The following is a 24,219-nucleotide window of genomic DNA, read 5'->3' as shown; positions in this document are numbered from 1 at the left end:
CCATTTTCGATTATGTTTTGATGAGATTGATAATAACCTAACTCAGTCCAAACTAACCTTGGGATAATTGAATATAAGGAATTCATTAAAAATAATTCAATGAATCAAACATTCACATACATAAAATATTAAATAAGTATTTGTTTCATGACATTACCTTGGTTTGAATCATTTTGATAAGAATTGAGATAAACCTATCTCTACAAGCTAGGAATGAAAAATATGGAAGAAAATAACAAAAAAAATATGAAGAAAATGAGAGAGACATGTTAGAGGAAAAATCAACCTATAAGAAGAGACTTCATGTATTGGTTGTCCACTCTTCCTAGGACTATGAGAGATCTTACACTAGATGATAATGATGTCTACTAGGGTAAGATGAAAAAGGGTGACTATAGGTCTTCAAGGGAATAGTGACCTCTTCATGTCAAAATTTTATTAAATTTGAATTACAATGGCACACCAATGCAAGAATCCCATTCTCCTATAAATCAACTAAATTCAAAGGAGAGAACAAAGGAGACTCGAGAGTAAAGAAAAGGGGCAAGATGGAGGTTAAAAAATAAAAAAAAGCTAGGCCAAAGGGTGTGCTAGAAAGATGGTCAAGTTGTGACTTCAAGCATCAGGAAACCCTAAGATATCAATACTCTAGATTATTTTTCTTCTTATACTCAAATTTCTAGTTTTTATTGATGTTTCTAGGGTTAAACTTTAGGTAAAACTTTTTCTTGAATGTTCTAGCATCTAGTGAAAATACAATTTCTATCCTAGGCTTAGATAGACTCCTGCCAATTTAAATCATCTTCAAAATAGAGGTGGTGATGATATAAAAAGAGCTAGTTTTGGAATGCCATTCCTTTGGGGTCAAGTTGGGATGCCTATAACAAAAGCTTATCCTTTGTCCATAATTTCAAATACCTAACCAAAGGCACTACTTATTGCTACAAATGGATGGAACAATTGGTTACATCATGACATATTTATAGGAGTTTAACTCTACATCACTTGTTTTATTGACTAAGGATGCAATGAGTTCCAAATAGAGGAGGAGTCTAGTAAAAATACTTTAGGGGAAAAATTCCTAGTATGGATACATATCTTGATTAGAATTTGAAAATAATTGTTTGATCCCATTACTTGAGAATATAGTGAAAATTAAATTTGTATGTAAAACAAGATTTCATGTAAAGGCTCTTTAAACAAAAAATACACAATTAAAATTTTGATCTAGGTAACAACTCAAGATTAGTATTGTTGTTGAAAACAAGTATTTAGTTTGCAAATGTCTTTAATAGTTTATTACATGTGTGTGTATGTGTGTGTGTGTAGAGAGAGAGAGAGAGAGAGAGAGAGAGAGAGAGAGAGAGAGAGAGAGAGAGAGAAGGGGGTGGGTGCATGTGTATGTGTCCACACACATCTGTGTATGTATCATCATTGAAAGATAATTATGATTTCCCAAACATGGAAGCTTTTCTACAAAAGGTAACTAGAAATACACTCGTATTCATGTTGTATGGTTTTATTGGTTATAATCAAGTAAAAGTTAATGAAACAGAGCAACACAAGACATAATTTACTTCCTTGTGGGGAACACATGTTTATGCTAAAATTCCATTTAGATTGAAAAATGATGGAGGAAAGTTTTGAAGAGAAATGGATGTTGCATTTGAGGGACTTATTGATCATATATTTGTAGTTTAACAAGATGATCTTACCTCAAATTCCAAGAAATATGAAGATTGTAACCACTTTGAGCATTTTTTTAAGAGGACTCTTGAATATGAGATATCGCTTAATCCTAAACAAGGTCAATTTGGAGTCATAGAGGGAAATTTATTGGGACATATTGTTTCCAAGGAAGGAGTGAGAATAGATCTTGAAATAGTTGCAACAATTGATAATATAAAAATCTCCAAGATTATTAAAGCCATTCAATGATTCTTTTGATAGAAAAAATTTTGTAAGGAGATTTGTGTCCAATTCTATAGAAATTGTTAAGCCCATTTCTAAAATGTTGATGAAAGGAGATAAAGTGGTTTGGGATGATAAAGATTTACAAGAATTTGCACATATAAAAAGGAAAATAAAAGAATCCCCTATTCTTAAAGCTCTTGATTTTGAAAATTCATTTTAAATATTTTCCTTTACATCATATCATACATATTAATTTTTTAAGGATCATTTTCTACAAATGTAATAACATTTCCATTGTTATTGGTGTTTTCCAAATGTAGATTTGAATCTCATATAAATTTGAGAGGAGGAGACATGTCTCACGAAGAGACATGTCTCTAAGGTTTAATCATCATTTAATTAATATCTTAAAAATAATAATTTGTATAATATATATATTTATTTATAAATACATTTGTGTGTGTGTGTGTGTGTGTGTGTGTGTGTAAGGGTAAGTGCACCAAGTTGTGGTGCCAAAAAATGACACACAAAAGCAATTTTTTTAATTCCAAAAGTGTGTGCGTGTTTTCTAAAATCTTAAATTTTTATATATGGGCTGCAAACATGTGACCCATTCCATTGTATTTTGTTAAACATTCTTTCTCCTCAACAACGTGCATGCGAGTTGCAAAACTTGAAGAAATTTGTCACCCACCTCCTCAAAATATCTCCTCATTACCAAAGATCAGGATCGAGATCACATAATATATTTTCTACTCTTGTTTTTGCATTGTTTTATATATTTTTGCATTATTTTGTAAGTTTTTTCATTGTTTTATAGGTTTTTTCAATTTTATTTTAAATTTTTTTATTTATTTAGATTGCAATTGGTTTCTTATCAGGAAATTTGAATAATAAACTTTTAAATCCCTAGTTGGATCAACAAAATCAAAATGAGAACCCTCCATAAGATCCAAATCAAAACCCTCCACAAGAAGAGCAAGAAATTCTGCAACATCCACCAATTGGAAGTACTCCTCCTAACACCCAAGACAACATGATGAATGAAATAAAAAGAAAGAAAAATGAATTATAACCACTCATTGATATGTTGAAAGATTGTGGTCCGATGAGAGCGCAATTGGCATCCTCCCTTGAGTCCATTATGATTCATGTAGCTTCTATTAGTTGTTAGTTGGATATTTCGTATGTTAAGAGGGATGAACAAAGAAGATATTATGCAAAAATATTATCCTATAAAGATGTAAACAAAAAGGAAATAGCAAAAGATAGCATTTGTGCATTGTTTAAAAATTTTGGAGAACTAGGCACTGTTAAACATACAACTAAAAGGTTCCCCATCCATTGGTGCATACATGATGGTATTAGAAATAAATTTTGGGATGGATCATGGATGGTCTTTCATGCCCTTCCTTGCAATAATCAAAAGGTTCTAATGTATTTCTTAAAGAAATTGTATTTTGAATTTGTCCTTTGGGAGATCCCCAATTATTTTGATATCTTAGAATCTCAGGGTAGAGGTGGGGGGTCATCATTTGAGAGGCCAGGGGCACATCGTGACCCTAATGTAGTTAAGGTGCCTATTTTCAAGCCATAGAATGAGCATGTGATTATTCTTTCAATTGTGAAGGAACATGTGGAGACCAACACTTTAGAGACTATCAATGCTTTGACACAGACCCTCATTCATTGCACTGATCCATTAGTTGAGGAGGAACCTTTTGTAACTCATAGTCACATGTACGCATCATGTGGATCCTTATGCACATTTGGTAGTCATGTTGGAGACAATATGGATGATGGGCTAGTCACTGATGAGTTCCTGAGTGACACATTTGGCATTGACAAACGGGTAAATTACAATCATAATAAACTAATTTGATCACATTTCATATGTATAATGAATGACTAATTAATTAGCATGTATTGACATTGTTCAAAATTTAGGGGAAGAGTATCGATGGCCCTAGTACAAATTCTTTGGCCCCATTTTACGTCCCATCGATGAGTCAAGAGGTATGTATCAATTTAATCATTTAAATTAATACATATATTTATTAAGTAATCATATGAAGGATTGACAAAAAAATTATCCATGTGCATCAATTCTCTACTTGACCATCCACATTCACAAGGGACTTTGAGCCTAGGCATGATATGAGCTTTGTAGAGGTACATTTGTTTCATGTTAATTTAATTCATTTGATTATATTTACTTCATGTTTCATGTTACATGTAAATTGTATTAAATGACATGCAGTTGTTGATGTCTGAGACCTCTCCTCATCTTTGCCAGTCCATCAATTGTTGAGTTGCTATAGCAATGGCTCATTCAGAGGCATTGACCAAGGTATGACAAAATTTTCTTATTTTTAGTTCTTGTTATTTGTAAGTGATTTTATTGATTGAATTTTTGTATGGCATTATTTCACCTTATCATCTACGAGCCTTTGAGGTGGACGTATAGAGTGATATAGAGTGATTATTTGATGGTAGCATGAAAATAATTCATTTTTTGTGTACATATATTTGATTTCAATGTATAATAATTATTTATTCATATCTACTTTTTTTGTATCAGCTCAAATTAGAGAAGAGCCTAAACAAGAGGACAAGAAAGCATGTGAGGAAGACCCCATCATCCCCATTATCTCCCTCCACACAACGACCGATGACTTCTAGGGATTTGTTTGCTTCCCCTCATGGGAAGGAGAAGATATAGTTTATAGACACACATGTATAGGCATTAGTGGACATATATGTTGGATTTTATGTTAGTGGTCATATTTGATATACATTTGATGTATATATGACATTTTATATTTGACGTATGACATATATTTGATGCATGACATTATTAGACTTATGATATTATTGGTTAATTTATGATATGTTTGTTCATGCATGACATTATTGGTGATCATCATATATTATATTTTTTTTAATGTAGGACATTATTGGTTATCATTATATATTATGTGTTTGTTCATGTATGACATTATTGGTTATCATAATATATTATATGTTTGTTCATGTATGACTTTATTGGTTATCATAATATATTATATGCTTGTTCATGTATGAAATTATTGGTTATCATAATATATATCTTGTTTTTATTGTTTATATTTTAAGTACATTTGATGGATTTCATTTTAATTTAAATTGCATCCAAAATGATGTAGAGTGCTCACACCAAAAGCTAGTGGATTCCAAACACAACACTTTTAAGGCAAACTACATTTCCCATCTTCCTAAGTGTCTTCAAAGACTCTTTCCAACTTGGTTACAACATTGAACAAACTTCTAACCAATTTCACAAAACTACTTTATCACTTTCTCTATTCAATACTTGGGAAGCAATAAGGGAAAAATGAGCAAATATGAGAAATGGTTCATAATCAACTTCTTGCTTCAAACAAACACCTTAGACACTTCAAGGAACACCTAATAACTATCTCACAAACTTCAGTCTATCATCTATTCCATCATTCCAAGAGATTCTTCAACATCCTATGAGTGAAAAAAATCCTCCAACATCCTATGACTATATTTTCTTTACAACAACATGTAATTTGTTGATTTTTGGAGAACTCTTCACAAAGGGAAGTGATTATGTTTCAAACCCATGAATTGGCTATTAAGACAACCAAGAAGATCCTTAACATCTTCCACTAACTCCATTCACTATTAACATGAAGCTAAAGTGGTGTTTCATTCTAACAAAGTACAAGTTTGCTGTTCTAAATAGGAAGTAATGATATTTGACAATAAATCAATGATCCCATATACAAGTTTAACATTAGCAGTGATTCCTTGCCTTATAAAAAAAACATAATAATCACCAAAACCTTATACCTCCTCTAAATTCATAGAGGGTATTTTTATCATTTGACATCCATTCCAACCAATTACCAATTGGTTTGATTGGTTACAAGGTTAATTTCAATGTTTTCCAAAAAATCGCTAAAATTGCCAAAAAGTTGTCAGCAACTTTTATTGCAAAATGTAATTTTTTTACTAACTCTTCTTAGAACTTAACCAAGTGGTTTCTAGTAACACATAGGACCTATATAAGTTGTAGTGACTCTCAAAACAGTTATTGAGTCAACTTCTTAACAAAAACAACAAAAAAAGAAAAATCATTAGGACTAAGGCAACTTGGGTTTATAGGTGACCTCAAGTTCCTTGACCTTACAAACAATGATTACCTTATTACCATTAAAAAAAAATGTTCAAAATGAAGTGTATGATAACCCCTTTACCTTCTATCATGAGTCTCCATCATTGGATGAGATGACATATCCAATTCCCATCGTCAAATGTCGTTGCCCTATGGCATTTAGTGACTCTTAGGGATGATTTGGTTCAGCATGCCTGAGAACATTCAAGAACTCAGAAATTAGTAGGGGCTTGGGGCTAGGATTTATCCAGCCACCTAGGGCTAATGAAACAAGCAGTTTGATCCCATGATGAATGGTGAGAGAGATATGAGCAAAATATGTATGCCTAGGCCACTATGTACAAGCTATGAGCAGAAGTTACTAATTAGGCATAATTGGGTCTTTTTGACTTTTTGGTCAAGATAGCATACGATTAGGTGTTTTTAGTTATTTTTTAATTGTTTGGAACCTTTTCCAAGTCCTAGAAGTGAAATCTAGTAAACTTTACAAAAGTTGCATTTTTTGTGCAAAATTGCAAAAGTTGTAAACATTGCTTAAAAATACAAATCTGACTGGAAACCTTCTAACCTTCAAAAATATGTTTTCCATGCTCATATACCCAACCATGGATAGTTACAACTTTCCAAACTTCCATTTGCAACTATTTTTTAAAAACTGCAAAAGTTGCTCAAGCAACGTTTTGAGCAACATTGCAACTTTTGAGCAATTTTTGCTCTTTGCATATTTAGGTCAAATGGCTCCATCTAGCACTATTCTAGGGCCATAGTTAAGATTCATAGGACCTATTAGGTAACCAAATAGCTTAGTTTCCCATGAATATTGAAAGGAAATGAATAAGTAATTGGCTACTAGCTACAGATATTTCAAAGACATTGAAAACAATATATATTATTCTTTCAAGAAAGATGAGGCACCAATTCAAACAATAAGATTAACATTATTCCCATTAGTGGCATGGCCAAGAACTACCTTTTTAATATATTGACCAATAGTTGGCCTAACTCCCCATGCCTTGTCATTCTTACGGAGGAAAGCTTAATGTACAAAGGAATATATACAGAGGAATTACAGCTACATCTATTAAATATACAAAGGAAGATATAGAAAACCTACTTAATAGGTAGATTAATCTGAGAGAAAATGACATTTTAGAAGAAAATGGCTATGTTGGTGCCATCTAGGGTATGCTAATTACTTAGGATGAAAAGATAAAACCTACAGCTATTGGGAAAGAGTGAACATGTATATAGACACAAAAAATTTAGATAGAGAAGTAACAAGTGCTATAGAATTATCCATGGAGCAATGTAAAGTGAAGCCTCAAATTGGTTCATTAGTAGGAAAAGAATTTGGTCATGCACTTCATTCCAACACCATAGATGTTTCAATTAGAAATGCCTATTCATCAATGACCTTGCATTTAAAACACTTGGGAAGCCAAGATAATCAAGCTAGGCATGATCCCTCAAAGTTCTCGTCGAAATATATTAATGATCTCAACAAAGCAATAAAAATGTCATTGCAGTGTTTAAATGGAGACTTGAGTTTAAATGGAGATTGTTAGTTCCCAAACATGTCCAAGTTAAGTAGATGTCTAGTGTATGAGCACCCACTCTAGACTCATCAACAAAGGCACCTAAGGATCGTAGATAGTTCACTTAGGATAGGTTGGCACATTGATCTAGTTGTAAGGCCTAGTTCTAGGATTAGGCATAAATATGAGCCCATGGGTAACTAGACAAAATATGATTAATACACCTAAAAAATGAATAGGATTCTAGGTTTTTAATTTTTTTTAATAACTAGATCCATGTTGGATCACCTACTTTAGGTCTAGACCAAGTTAGCAACTTTGCAAAAATGTGTCAAATAATGTCAAATTCTTTCCTCCAATGGCTAGGCAGTTTAAACTTACCATGTAACCATTAGAGAAGTCCTATAAAGCCTTATAGGTTGATGATAGGAAGCATAATTGTAATTTGGCATTGAAGTCAATACAAATCAACATTTTTCATTGTAAAACACATGTTCCAAACCCTTGTATGGAATTGTATGGATGAGAGGGAATGTTCTAGTGGATCTAGAAGTTGGAGAGTTCTATCTATTTCATTTTTCATCAAGTCTCATGTTCTAATTCTTCATATGTTAAAAGTTATCAAATTTTCTTTCTTGTCTAGGATTCAAACTAGAAATCAGTACTTTTCTAGCGCTAGGTCATTTTGACACATTCCACCATGGAAAATTGATGCCCTTTGGTGTAATTAAAGGTGTAACAATGTGCTTTTATATTTTTCAAGTTGTTTTCTATAAAGTGCAAGGAGTTGAGTTTGCCGCCATACCCTATGTGTGCATCACCATGAGTACACCATACAACATTTATAACAGTCCCTTCTAGTTTGATTTGGATTCATCAAAGGCTAAAACCTTGGATTATTGTTTCTTTGACATGGACCCACATATCCTAATAGTTGGATTGAGTTTCTCCTTTATAGAAAACACACTTGTAGAGTAAATGGAGCCCTAATTAGGCATAAGAATCTAGTCTAATGTTGCAACAACAACAACCTTTGTTCCTCTCCATCCTTGGTTATTTGACATGTTTTATAAAACCAAAAAGGGTATCCAAATCCCTTTTCAAGTCACCATGCTGTTTGGAAGAATTCAAACTTATGCCTCATTCTCAGTCTTGGAGGGCTATAAGCCAATTAATTGGTTTTCAAAACAACTTGATGCTACAAGTTTTCTTTGATGAAATGAATTATTGATTCATGTTTATTAGGACCTAAATAGGCCATATTAGTGATTTTAGTCCACCCCTAGTCTTTGTATCTAGCTTTTGGGGTTTGATCCCTCTTTGGCTAAGGGAATCCATTAGTGCATTTTGAGCTTTTGGTGCTTAGAACTTTGCTAGACATAGTGATTAAGTTAGCTTATCTTGTGGGGTTATGATAACCTTCTAATAAGCCTATCTTGAAACCTATGGTAGGTATTTGCCACTAGAACCATTCACCCTGGGTGTTGAGGGAATTTGAGAACTTCTACCATTCCTTGTTGTTTGAAGACTTTTGTTGCCTACTACTACATCAATGACCAAGATGTTGCTTGAGTAAAGGCGATACTAGTTTATTAAGGTATCTTTATGATGCCGCTTTCATTTAGTTACTATTTTTTGAGTAGCTAGCCAACTACTTTGGCTTGGGATTTTTGTAATATATAATGTCCTCAAACAAGTACATGCCATATTTTGTAAACATTTTCTATTGTAAAGGATTAGTAAGCAATATCTATAATGTCTATTTTTGAGACTAAAGAATATAACTATTAAAATCGCAAAGCTTCCATTTTGTTGTAATAGAGATTATGTGGAATATTATTTTGCTAATTTTGATTTGGTCAATAATATTATATACATATGTAAGAATAATCTATTTCATATATATATATATATATATATATATATATATATATATATATATATATATCTGATTCTTAGTTGACTATTATGAATGACATATTACCTTTGGTTTGGAAAAAAATTCGTTGTATACAATACTCAATATTCATATTCCTTTATATTTTTTATTGGTTAATGTTCATATATGCATATATATCCTTCAATGATGTTCGTTTTCTTTATTGGATGCACTTGCCAGACTTGTTCTAGCTCGCCTAGCCCAAAAGGTTAAAATTTCTTGCCAACATTTTTAAGGGCTGCCACAATATATTATATTGTGTATAATCACTATCCCTAACAGGTCGTACAAATCCAAGAGTGGGATAGTGAGTTACACCATTATTAATACAACATACTAAAAATAGGACAACAGATTGGTGAAAAGAGAAATATTTTTTAAAACAATGAAAAGAAAGACAATCAAACCAAACTTTCTAAAACAAAATTGTTCTAAAAAACCTGATCTACCATGGAAATTACTACAATCTACAAAAATAATTTTAAAAATTTCTTAAGACTCAGAAACTTAGTAATTTTACCTTCAAATATCATGCTGACCATACACAATGATATTAACTTCTCTTATTTTAGGGCTTGGAAAGTCTTTATATCTCCTCCTAGGTCTTTACCCTTCATCCTTATGGTTTGCATCAGCCTCCTTCAAGTTTTAAAAGGAAAATCCACAATTTTTTGCAAAATTGCAATATAGCAACTTTTGCATTTTTTCTTGCTTGCTCTTCTTAACACTTCTAACTTGTTACTTAGGCTATCCCTTAGCAATTCCATGCTAGGGACCCTTCCCTAAGCTAATGAATCATCCCTTAGGTTACTAATTGCCCTATGGAAATGTATGCCTTGATTTTTAGGCCAAAATGGTGATTCTTCTAAGGACATTATATGACATCCAATACCCTAACTACCACACCTAGGTCCAATGACCTTTATTAGACTTACAAGGCTCACTTGGAGCATAACACAAAAAAAATGAAAAGGTGAGGACCCTATTATTCAAAGTGACCCTACACCTCTCTCTCTCTCCCCCCCCCCCCCCCTTATTCAATCTAATGAACCAACTAGATTTGCTCTACATTTTAATATCTCTAGTATTGCCTCATGGTCTAATTTGTGAATATTACAAAGGGTCTTATTATTTGGTTTTCCACCATATTTTATCAAGTGGACATTTGATGTGACAGCAAGGTTTGAATAATGAAGAATCTTCCTCTCTGTTTTCCAATCCTTGAATAACCATAAGTTAAGGTTCTTCATAGAATATCATCTAAGCCATGTGCCAGTTACAACCACCACACCAATATGGTACTCTAAACCTTCACCATATATAACTGAGTGATCCATTTTTTGTTTTCTTGGACACAATAACACAAATAATAATTTGCCCCTTCTTCATTGTCTTTAGGTGCAATAATAGAAAAAACATGGCCTGCAGTGATACATGTACAAAATGAAGTCATTAATTCAAAAAATACTTGGGTAAAAGTTATAAAGTTACATATTGAAATTACAAATATATATATATTACCAGGCTGCACTAGATCAGACAAGTAGCCAAAGTCAATGGACAAATCCATCTTTACCATTTCTAGTGATTATTAGGGATGATAGGTGTCAATGGGGTCCAAAACTTGTATATCTCATTTGTCCACCCATTTAATTGACTCACACTCATCCCAATTTTCCTCTTCACATGATCAATAATAGTATGTCATTTTTCATGTGTGGATACCCCATGAACCTGCATCAGATCTTCTAAAAGAGTGCAACTCACTTGATCCAATTAGTGTGCAATAATCCTCATATGGTGCAATGTTAGTATTATCTATCGACCAAAAAAAATTATGAACCATAGACTCACCTTCTTTACCTGGACCCATTATAGTGTTACACCACTAGATGATGGATTTTGCATCTATTAATATTGCTCCATCTTTGTGCTTTAGTTCCTCACAAGCTAAAGATCTTTTGATGTATACACCTACACCACCATGCTCTCCCTTTCCATGAGCAGCCTTTATGATTTCACATATATCGAATTCTAGACAACCTGTGCATCCTACTCAACCAATAGAACATCCATGCATTCTTGAATTGAGATGTGCAATTGTCTAACCAAATAATGTGCTAACAATATGGTATGCCCCTCTTAGCCAAATAGACATAAAATAGTTTAAAATAACCATGTAAAAACTTCATAGAATGTGATTGATCATCACTGATGCAAAAATGGTACTCCCTCAAAATCCTCCTATCATCCTCTATACTTATAGGTGAATGCATGAATGTTATGTGAACAAATATGGAAACCTGTTGAGAAGTATAATACTTTGCTTGCACCTCATTTTTCGGTTGTAATGTGTAGTTCTCTATGAACTATATAACCAAAATAATGGTATCCAGTGGAAACACATCCTTTCACAACTTGAATTGCAAATCCAACCATCGAGCTCTATGTGTATGCCTTGCACACTTGTAAATAATCTTTTCATGAAAAATCTTCATGAACCCATACACTGTAATCTTTTCAATGACTAAATCACATCTTTTACCTTGTTTCCCATCATTTAGAGAATATGTCACTATCTTATATTTTTTATAATCTACTATTTCATTTTCAATTGCATGTGTACTATCCATATGTTCACAAGTTGTTAAAAGTTGCAAAGAATCACAAAATAAGCATGTACCATCCAAGCATGATGTCTTGTAAAACTTTTGGCCATCCCCTATTTCACATAAAATATGTGATATGAATTCCCTTGAAGATATAGGTGGCTCATTCATGTCACAATCCTATAAAACAAACTTAGAATGCAAAAACACAATTATATGCCTAAAAAGATCAAAATGGTTAGAAATTTAAATATTTATCCTACGAAAAAAACATTGTGCATATGTGATTTATCTTCACATAAAAAGGTTTACTTGGCTCAAAAAAGCTTTGACTTATTCGAATTTGAGGATACATACCCATAAATTTTGAAAAAAATTGTGTCTAAGTTGAGTCCAAAAAATGTTTTTCATGTGGGTGATGCTTTTGGCTACCAATCCTCCTTCTCTCAACATCTTTTTGATTAGGGGAAACATGTGTGTTATTTTTCCAAAAATCTTTGATCAATTATTTCAAACCTTCATTAATTTTTTTATCCTTTTGCAGTAGTCTACCGCTAAATGTCCATAACTCATTTTTTGTTGGATCTTGCATTCTCTCATGCCTTAGCATGGCTCTCCTTAGAGTACCTCTACCAATTTTCAATATTTTTCTTGTCTTTCTCATGATTCAAGCTTTCTTCATTTGGGTACTTACTATTGTCGATGTAAATACTCATCTTATGATATTACTATCTTTGGTACATGATTTAGAACCCACTTTTTCATAAGCACTCATTAGATTCTTTAGAATAATTTTTTCATTTGAATCATCCATCATTCTTAGCCCAAGAATCTTTATGATAGGCCTAGATTTTAAATTTCTCATTATTTCAAAAAAAATTGACATTGACCTATAATATTTAATTCTTCAAAGAATAATCTTCAAATACAATTAATGTTTCTTTGACAAGTACACTTGTTAATCTTGTCAGACATTGATTTCAAAATGTTGGTATCAATATCAATCAAATATTTTTCTCTTCTAAAACAAATTCTAGAAGGTGTTATAATCTCTTCCATTCCTTCAACATTTTGAGCATCAACATAAAGTTGAGTATTTTGTGTACCTTGAACTAAAGATAATGTACCTTGGCAATAAGATAAAAAAGATAGAATATCACCTACTTGATATGTTGATGATGTGCCTTCAACATGACATGGTGGAGTATGTAATTCACTGGATGTAAAAATTAGCCTCTCTTCAACATGAGATGGTGATATGACTCTAACATTGGAAGATGGTGTCGCTTCACAATTCAAACATCTTCTTGACTGTAATAGTCTCATTCATTCTCTTTGTCTTTCCAATTCTTCCTCTTTGTTTCTTTGTGTCAATGGTTCTTGTTCCTCCTCAAAAGACAATTCTTCATTATTTCTTTGCAATTTTCTTTGTTCATGTAGCAATTTCATTTTATCTCTTTTAATTTTCAAATCTCTCTCCCTCTCTTCTGTTGTTTGAGTTTTTTGTTTCTTCCTTGGCATGATGATGATTTCTATCACTACTACATTTAACCTCATTTTTCTACCAAAATTTCTAAATAAATTTAGGGTGGTCAAAATGTAAAAGCAAAAATTTCTTTATTTTACATATAAGACTTGTGTTGGTCAAAATTTTGACCAACATAGGGCTTATACATCCACAAAGGAAAAAAAAATTTCTCATTTTATGTCTTTCCCCCACCTGATTTCATTTTGGTTTTCTCTTAATTTTTGCATGGTTTTTGCAAAGGGTAGGGCTGGTCTTGAAAGCAAATTTACACCCTGCTACGGCTACAAGAAAATGTGGGCTGGTCTTGAAAGTGAATCTGCACCTTGCACCCTGGTCGGGCTTCTTCTGGAAAATGTGGGCTCTCTTTCCTATCTACTCAATCCTCATCGTGAAGTTTATTTGTTTGTCCATTTTGTAGATCTTGAAGTAGTCTTCATAAAGTTTTTCTTTATTACCACTAATTGTATTATGCAATTTGCGCATAGATTAGTGCAGATGGTCAATTTTAAGGCTTTTATGTTTTCAACTGCCAGATTTTGGTCATGATGCATAAACTATGGTAGTAAATAAGTTGGGTACCATATAAATTTCTTTACTTTTTTTAATCTATTTGTGTTCATTGTCTTGAATAATGCAGTCTCTTGCAATTTTCCAACCATCCATAGAATAGATGTTTTGTAATCGTGAAACTTCTTGCTTGTCCATCAATGTAGATCCTAAAGTATTCGCAATAAAGATCTGCTTTACTACTATTGCAAGGATTATTCAGTTGGTGCATAAATTTAGCCTATAATAGTGTCATTATTTTGGAGTGGTTTGTGTTTTGAAAAGTTAAAGCTATTTCACTAGATAGTGTGAAGATGGGAGTATTCTAAATTTGACTATGTGTTGAAACTTTTTTGTATCAATGTTTTGAATCTAACAATTGAAACATTGATGCAAAAATGCTTTAGCACAAAATCAAATCCAGAATACTGCATCTTAATGCTCTTTCACTACTGATCTCTATTAACACATTCAACATTCATCATTAATATAGTAATTGTAAATTATCATATTATTAATTTTATATCATTACCAAATAATATGTCCATATTATGTTTTAACATCTTTAGAATGAAAAGAGGGGCAAAGTTTTGCTATTGTTCCTTTCTTTCAACATTGTATCATTTACTTGTCAAAACATTCAACATTGATATAGTAATTGTAATTTATTATATAATTAATTTTATATCATTACCAAATAATATTTCTGTATGATGTTTTAACATCTTTAGAATGAAAAGAGGGGAAACATTTTTTTGTTGTTCCTTTCTTTCAACATTGTATTTACTCATTCTTTTTTACTATGGTCAATTTGTATTCTTTTTGTTTATGCTACTATAGGGATTTTTTCCGGATGTTTTATCATTGAAAATCATAATTTTAATTGATATCTTTCTTTTAAAGGGGTTTAACAATGGAGGAAACTTTGTAGTTAAGCGCGCTCAGGCTGGAGTAGTACTGGGATGGGTGACCTCCTGGGAAGTCCCTATGCTTCACCCCTATGAGCATCACCTAGATCCAATGAGTGCTAAATGTTCCATTTATTCTCATGAGAGATGGATTCATGTTGAATCACTACTCATTGAACATGGGTCAATGAGTTTGACTCAACAATCAAACAGTTAAATCCTGATAGCAATATCACAATCTCTACTACAGCTGCAAAAATTTGTTGATGAAGATCACAATATTTATTTCTTCCATGCATTTCCCTGCGGCTGGAGTTTATATTTTTTTCTATAGATAACTAAATCCTCAACACAAAATAGTTTTTATTTTTATTTTATATATTTGGGTATGTGTTCTTCTGATGGATTTAGTACACAAATATTTGAATATGTGATCTTCTATTAGTTGTGGCTCCATTAAAGATACAAATGTTGCAATAAGATATTTTATGAGTTTTATAGCTGCTTGAAATGACTTGATATAGGACTTCATCTTCCCTTTCATTGGAACAACTTTAAGTAGCCATCGAGCTGGATCTGGGTATTTCTTATTTCACCTATTTTTCCCTTTGCTAGTTGAGGCTCCATTATGATTATTTGCCCTTTGATTATTTGATTAATTGCTCAAACTATGCTTCCCAAGCTTTACCATTTGCTCTTGTTCAACATATGTTTGATGAGATCTTTCCTTTATTTCAACAAGATCAATATAAGATCTGACGCATATTCTTTTTATTGTTTTCTATGTAGCATCTCCCATTCACTTTTGCACATATTGCTTCTATTTCTTCTTGAACTAATCAAATTGATAGTCTCAAATACATTCACATAGCTTTTGTTGCTCTCTTTACAAGCTAAAAATAGATATGACTTTCAATACATGGCACCAACATAGTCTTCATTAGATTTTATAATACCTGAATAGTAATCTTTAAGATATGCACCATATGAAACCTTGTTTGTGTTTATTCTCATGCCACGTGATCCCTGTATAGTATAATGTTGTTTAGAAATGGTCTTAGCTTTTACACACATTTTTTCCTTTTCCATCTTGTGATTGCTACATCGATCTGAAATACCATTTTCATTATGATGGCTGAAGTGAGAAACCAAGTATCAATAACACCTCCATCATTATTATCTCTGATCCAAGCAGCTTCTTATTGCTGAAATTTCCATCCCAACCACTACAAGGATCCATTACTTTCTTATTTGTCTTGGAATCTTTATTCAAATTAGTTTCCTCATCAAACCTGGCTTTAAGGTTCATTGGTATTTTGTCTACTTCTGTGATACAATGTAATGTTAATGTTATGTCTAGTTTTGTAGTACTAGTATTTTGTGTGCCTACACAATTTTGTCCATTACCAACAATGATTTGTGCTAGTCCAGTGGAATTAATCATCTAATTACTTTTATCTTTGTGTTGTCTAATATTGAGCCATACAGTCTTGTTGAGGTAGAAAGGGATTTTGTATCTATTAGTAAACATTATTCAAGGCTTTATGTAGCACCATATTTTTCAAAGGTTGGACTATTGTTTGCTATTTTCAATGCATAATTGAATTTCAATCTTTTCTTGAGCATGCCAAGCTTTATTTTGGTTGTGTTTTTGACCTCTTGATCTCTATCTCATGTTTGCAGTTAGTTGTCAATTGGTTAAAAGAAGAGCTCAACATCTCTTATAATATGCCAATCAGGTATTTTGCATTTACATTTTTACATGCTATGAACTTGGTAGACTTTTTTATTAGCCTTATTTCAAGTTGCAGTATTCTGATTCAATTTGCATGTACATTAAATATTTAGAGTATGGAAAGTGGGAACTAATAGATATGGTGTTGTTTTAAGTTGTTAGAAGACTAAATTCTTGGAGTGCCTTTATGTTTTGGTGAAAACCAGAGTTGGCCTAGAGGATTTCATTTTGTTTTGTATGATTTTACATTTTCTTAGTTAGCAGTGAAAGTGCTAGGTCTTTTTGCAACTTAACTTTGCATATGAGCATATTTGTTTAAGCTAATTAAATGACTAATAATGACTAAGGACTTGATGCGATCATTGCATAATAATCTAATCACTGAATATTTTTTTAGAATCTCCTTCAAATATAATCTTCTAGTCTTACTAATACATTAGATTCTTTATAATGTTTTATGGAAAGAATCATTCAGATATCTATGGATGGAACTATAAGTTACTGACTCTTCCTTTGATATTTACTTGTATACTTGTAATGGTGGCAGTTTATACCTATAATGTCCTTACTCTATATATATTCTAAGAATAAGGGACTATTCACTCATGATTTGATTATAAGAGAATACTTCTAAACCAAAACTCTACTTATACCACACTATCAATTGATAGTTGATGACACTTATTGGGGAAATGTTGATCTTGATTAATATATTACATCCACTTGCAAATGAATGTCTTGATACTCATACTCAATGTGAGGTATTCATCTTTGTTTTTGATACCTTGATAAATAATATGTTACAAGTCTTTCCAATACTATCGGGTAGCTAGTCCTAATGAAACTCTCCCAGTCTTTCAAATATGAATATGAAACAAAATAAATATTTTATATCCTTTGTTATTTATGTAGAATATGAGAGATAATCCACAGGCTGCACTATGAATTATGATTTATTATTATTATTATTGATGCCCTCTTAACCTTCCCTTCATCCTATAGGATGGCGCTCAAATTTGAAAATAAAGATATAACTTTCATTCATTTCTAGGTGATGTCGAATCTCAAAATTTTTTGGTTATGGACTTAATTCTTCTTTTCCATTTTCATTCATAAATACCAATCACTAGCTTTTAACTGGGATTCATTATTAGGACTTAATGCATATTTCATGAGTTTTGGTTCATAAAAACCCATACTCATTAGCTTGAATTGTTTGTTTAATACCCAATGCATTGAGGTGACACTTACAAGTTGAATTCATAACAACCATTTGTCATCAACTTAAATTGTTTGTTTAGTACCCATTGCATTGAGGTCACACTTACAAGGTTGAAGTATTGCAACTTCCTAGAAGGTTTGCCTACTCAATTTCATGATGATCCAACTTTCCTTGACCATAAAGTTTTGCCCAATATTAAACCTTCTTAGCTTGCCATGCCATTTGCAAAACCTTCAACAAGTTATGTGCCCTATGAACCATTGATCGTAGATTTTCTTAGTTCCTTCATTAACAACTAGGTGGTATTTTTCATCATGTCAAATTATGTGATGTTTAATTAGTACCAATCTTGAAACAATTGCAGGAGTAGTGGTTTACAAGAGCTCATCTATTGTGATTAAAAATAGTCCACCTAGCACTCATTGCATCCATGTGATCCTCATACATTCGAAGCATTTGAGATTTATTTGGTGTTCTTGTTGCAAGACCAATACAAATTTGTTTGCATTTGTAGAAAAGAAAGCATGGAGAGTGTGAAGGAGAAAATGTTGTACGTTTAGGAGCTCAAAATACTATTAATAAAAAAATTCTGAGTGCCCATTGTTTAAAATTTTATGGAACATTCTCCAAGGCTTAACAACCATATTTGAATGCTTCAAGTGGGCTAGAGTTTGGTAGGACGGACCCAAAGAAAAGGAATTTGTCATGGAGGTTATAGCAATAGCATTGGATGTTTTGGATAATCTACACTCTCCATTGGATAGCCAATGACATGTGTGTAATATGTGCAATCCAAAATCATGTTATATAAAAAATTTATATATAAATTAGTAAATTTATTAATTAATATAATATTCTTGTAATCCTATAAAGATATATAGGAGGGATGTGAAATATATATCTTCCTATTAGTTTATTCATTATTGTATTTACATATAAATTATTATATATAAATATATATAGGAATATCAAATTATATATTATATTGTACAATAAACCCAACCAGACTAATTTTGGGATTGTTTTGCCATATTGCCAAAACCAATTTTTGTAAACTAGCAAATCACCACAGAGCAGTTGGATGTTTTTTGACAAAAACCTAGAGATTTGACCAGCTAGAGATGAATACAATAAAGAACTAGGGGATAGTAGATTAGATAATATAATAACATTACAACATAGTGCACATGAATAAGAAAGAAAATTAGGAAAGTAATGGAATTCTCATCAGTCTACCTTTATCATTACCTTTACCATATATTTGCCTTAACAATATTCCCAAATGAAAACACTAAAAAAATTCCAATTTCTTGTGGCTTGTATCAAATCAGAATGTCAGCATCGTAGTGAGAAAATGTGGTTATCTAGATATAGGAAGAAAATCAGGATAAGATTGTAAGAGCATGATGCACTAGGACATTTGACCCTATTTTTAGACCAAAATTTTTGACCATCTATTAAAATGTTTTAGATTGGTCAGAATATGGAAAGCAAAAATATGGTTTTTTAAAATTCCATGTCCTTGTTGGTCAAAATTTTGACCAACACGAGAAAAACATGTGAAAAGGGTAATTTTTGCCTCTTTCATTGTTTTCTTTCACACGCGTGCAGGAGCTGTAAGGGTTTTTCCAGTGATCAATTAAAGTTTAGGGCATGGTTTTTACTCTGACAATTTGAAGTTCCTGGAGCTTTGTGGTGGATGTGGTTTTTACTCTGTTGGGCATTTTTTTACTCTACTGGGCATGGTGAGGATGTATTAAAGATGATTTTATGTTTCACTTATTGCAAGAATTGGATCAATGATCTCTCATTAGCTTAAGTCATTACTTGCAATATTATAAATAATGATAATAAATATAACAAAATGGAGTAGGTCTTTTTAATATTTTTGATGCTTGTTTGGTTACATGACTATTTTATCTAATCTGGATTCATGTAACAAATAAAACCTATATGTTCTCAAAAATTGAGATCTCCATTTTATCTCAATAGTTTTTAATATTTGTAGGTAGTTAATCTTATGGTGAGTTTATATGTTACATTGAGATAGGACTTGAACATGTTACGTAATCAGTAGTCCTATTAGTTTCAATAAGGTATGGGAGCTTCACCAAGTCCAAAGCTATGTTGGGGGATGGGAGCTTCACAACTTCAAAATTCATTCCAGCATAGAAATATTCAACTGTTTTGGATTTTATTGAAGGATATGCGGGTTGGTACATCAGTTGTAGGATTTAAAATGTTTATCAATTTTAATATGCAGGTTGGTACTTCAAATTGGATATTAAAACTTTTATCCTACAATAATTGACTGGGGCCATATGGGGAATGCTTAAATATCAGTTTTAATAAATGTTTTAATATGTGAGTTGGTATAACATCAGTTTTAATATCCTGTAAAGTAAAAGCATTTAAAATTTATTGGATTTTAGTGTAGGATAAGCTCAATATTGTAGGATAAATGTTTTAATAAATGGGGTCAGAGACCAGAAACTATTGAATATAACCTGACATTAACATATTTGAAAATGGACCCAAATTTGTCAGTCAATAGTACTCTAGGCACCATTAAACTTCCAAAACAAGAGAAGCAAGTGGGAGGTCAAATATCTTTTGTTGAGGATAATGGTTTGGATCATCATGTGAGGATATGAAGTTGGATTTGCAATAGTTTAGTCAAAAATGGGCTTTGATAAGAGCCAAGATATCACATACTAAGGCAAGGGCTCATAAAATATTGTAAAATGTACAAGGTTAGAATTTATGATGCTACACAAAGCAACCACTAAAAATTTAAATGACTCATTATTGTTATAAGATAAATAATAAATATAATAAGTGCATGTGTGTGTAGAAAACCTTATTCAATTACAACCTAGTCCAATTCATTGGGAAATGTATACATAGATAACAAAGAAAGATTGAATGCATTTGAAACAGTGTTCCCCACATTGTTTATTTGTTTCACCTTAATAGTGATGTGTATTTCCTATAAAAATTCAGACATACACTCATGTACCTTTGGAGACAACTAGAAATAAAACTTATTGAGATTGGGGGTGGGAGATATTTAAAGCATTTGAGGCAAATTGTCATGTTGAGTCTGGATATGTACACTAATAGATTTGGCATTGATTTGCGATGGCTATGTGTCACAATTACGATAGCAATGTGTCGCCACTGCGACAGATATAGACGTCGTAGTTATTTAGTCACAATTTACGATGTCTACCCTTGCCGTCGCAATTGTGACGCCTATCCATCGCTATGCAGCCACCTTGTTGTCCCATCATCCTCGTTGCAATTCTTGTGTTTTCTGTCGCAATTGTGACGGGGTTGCCGTCGCACCTACATCAACCCCGTCACAATTGGAGGGTAGGTGTGACGGCAACCGCGTCACAATTCTCATGTTTTTTGTCACAATTGCGACGCCAACCCCTCCAATTGTGTCAGGGTTACTGTAGGTGCGACGGTGGAAGGAGTAAAATGATAATAAAAAAAAAATTGTGCTTTAAGCTGGTCTGATGATTTATAGATTTCACTAAAGTTGACACCTAGATGGTGCTCTTCTGATATAGAAGTTACTTCCAACATCCACGTAGTTGGATTATAACCTTCCTTGATCTGTGGAACCCCCTTAATGGCCTACATGAATCATTTTCAATTAGCTAAAACATATATGATGATTGCAGCTAGTGCTTGACTCTTAAGCTCAACGTATTGAGAATGTTTGCTAAAAGCTTAGTGGTCAACACTATCCGGCATGACCAATTCCTTGTATATAAAATCAACTTCCCATTGGTTGTAGTACAATAAACTATGACTACTTACAACTCCAAAATTCAAACTGCTCATCAAAAGGTACCAGATTCAGATCTAAATCTCTCAACAGAATAAAACCGTAGTCGATGGCATCTTACCGAAAAATATTATATAAGTTTGTTAGAATTGTGACCAAGTGGACCTGCATAGATAAGCTGACCTCCTCGCTTCATTAAGAATAGCTACAGCATATTTCATTTAGCTTTAAGAAGATGCCAATTTCAAATGCTTCACAAAGCTATTTTAAGAAAGCCAAATCTTTACCTCGTCAAATACCTCGAAGATATCAATACTAGGCTGATGGATTGTGCAAACAATAGTTCTCCCCGTGTCGACTATATTTCTTACTATTCTCATAATTATAGCTACTGCCCGAGCATCCAAGCTTGAAGTTGGCTCATCCATGAATATAATTGAAGGATTAGCCACAAGCTCTACTGCTATTGTTAACCGCTTACGCTATTCAGTAGATAGGCCATTCAATCCAGGAAGCCCAACCAAGGCACCTCTCAAAGAAGTGAGCTCCACAAGTTCCATTACTTCATCCACAAACATCTGAACATTGAATTTCACATTGTAATATTACATTTATAATTAAATAGAATAAAAACAAAAGTAGAGCAATGAGGCTAGAGTAGGAATTTAGAATATTAAAAAACAAATAAAAAAGATGGTGCCAAAAGAATTCCAGATTAATATTCATTGGGAGTTCAATTTAGAAGGAGATTGTTACAGTGAATATTTTTGTAACACTTATCAAATCTTTGGTAGCCAGCAACCTCTTTGCACTGGACTTCAACTAGGTTGTTTATCCAGCAGTAGTGAGTCAAGGCATTAATAACGAGAAGTCAAATGGAGATCCTGATATTCAATGCTCACAAGATCAAAACAACTTTCCTATATACACCAAATTTATGGTTGGCAATGAAACTAGGGCTAGGTTTGAGGCACCTACCAAGCTTCTGCATGCTCAATCTGTAAAGTAGATGAGGACACTACCAATAATCTATTTCTCAATTGTAAGTGGACTGTTCAAATTTGGTGTCTACACAACTATGATTCTCTACAGCCATTCTTGGATTGATGATCCAGATATCAAGAGATTTAAATTTAATTGTGTTACGTTAATTTTAAGCACAACTGCAAAAGATTTAAGACAACAATGTAGCTCCAGAACATTGGCTTTCCACATTAACTCCAACATTGTGCCCATGCCTATCTTGAGAAAAATTGAATCATTCAATTACATAAGAAGATTCTATAAATAAAAACTGTTAAGTAAACAATCATAACCAAGACATCTTACCAAAAACAAAAAAAAACACTGAAAATTCAATCTAAAACATTCAAATTTTCCATGTTAAAGTAAGTCTAAGTCTAATGACTTGAAGCTGACAGTCTTTTAACAATTCAAAACAATGTCCTAAGAAGAACACCCATCCCTTTGCAGCAAAGCAATTATCACATCCTTTCAAAAGCAAACTGATACAATTTTCACCATTTCTTAAGTCTCCATGAAATTTGTAGTCACAACTGATCTTCTCAATACACTCATGTTTCCTTTCTAAATATTAATCTACATCTTACCTTTTCATTTCAAATGTTGCACCATTAATTCTTCACACATCTAAATTATTTTATACCCATCAATGACTATTAATTGCATTTGAGCTTCAGATCACTATCATCTAGTAAAAATTTATTTGACATCACAGAAGTGTAAAGATAATTTAAAGCTGTTACTTCTTGATCCTTGACTCTTTCCATTCAATCAATGCTGTTAGTAGATGAATTGTACTTACATTATTTTTTATCCAATCCGTAGCAGAAAATAGACATCAATCTATTTTCTCCCTTTAGTGAATCCTCCATCCTGATGCTTGAGATAGCATACTGAACTTTTATTGTCAAACCAAGTCCAAAATAAGCATGTTTTACCCCAGGGAAGAAAGGACAAAAGATATACTGAAACCCTTAATTCATTGAAAAAAGTAGAGGAACATGAAACTTACAATATCATTAATCCAAAAATCTATAATATCCCATTTCAAAATAGGTGAATATTTCGATGTTGATAGTAGCAAAAATTTGATTAAAGCTGTGATATCCATGGAAGTCACTTCAAACTGCTTGCATGCTCTTTCCAATTGTATGAAAAGGTAATGACCTACATTATTCAATCAATTGAATGGAATTTTTACTTTGAAGGTTTGAAGGGCGCATTTGGATATCACTCTCTATTTAGATTCCCCAACAATTGGCCTTCATACTGAATCAC

Source organism: Cupressus sempervirens, chromosome 5 (assembly GCF_028749045.1).
Source record: "Cupressus sempervirens isolate cs-2001-9-10 chromosome 5, ASM2874904v1, whole genome shotgun sequence".
NCBI classification, from domain to species: Eukaryota; Viridiplantae; Streptophyta; class Pinopsida; order Cupressales; family Cupressaceae; genus Cupressus; species Cupressus sempervirens.
Note: the sequence above shows the minus strand (reverse complement) of the source record.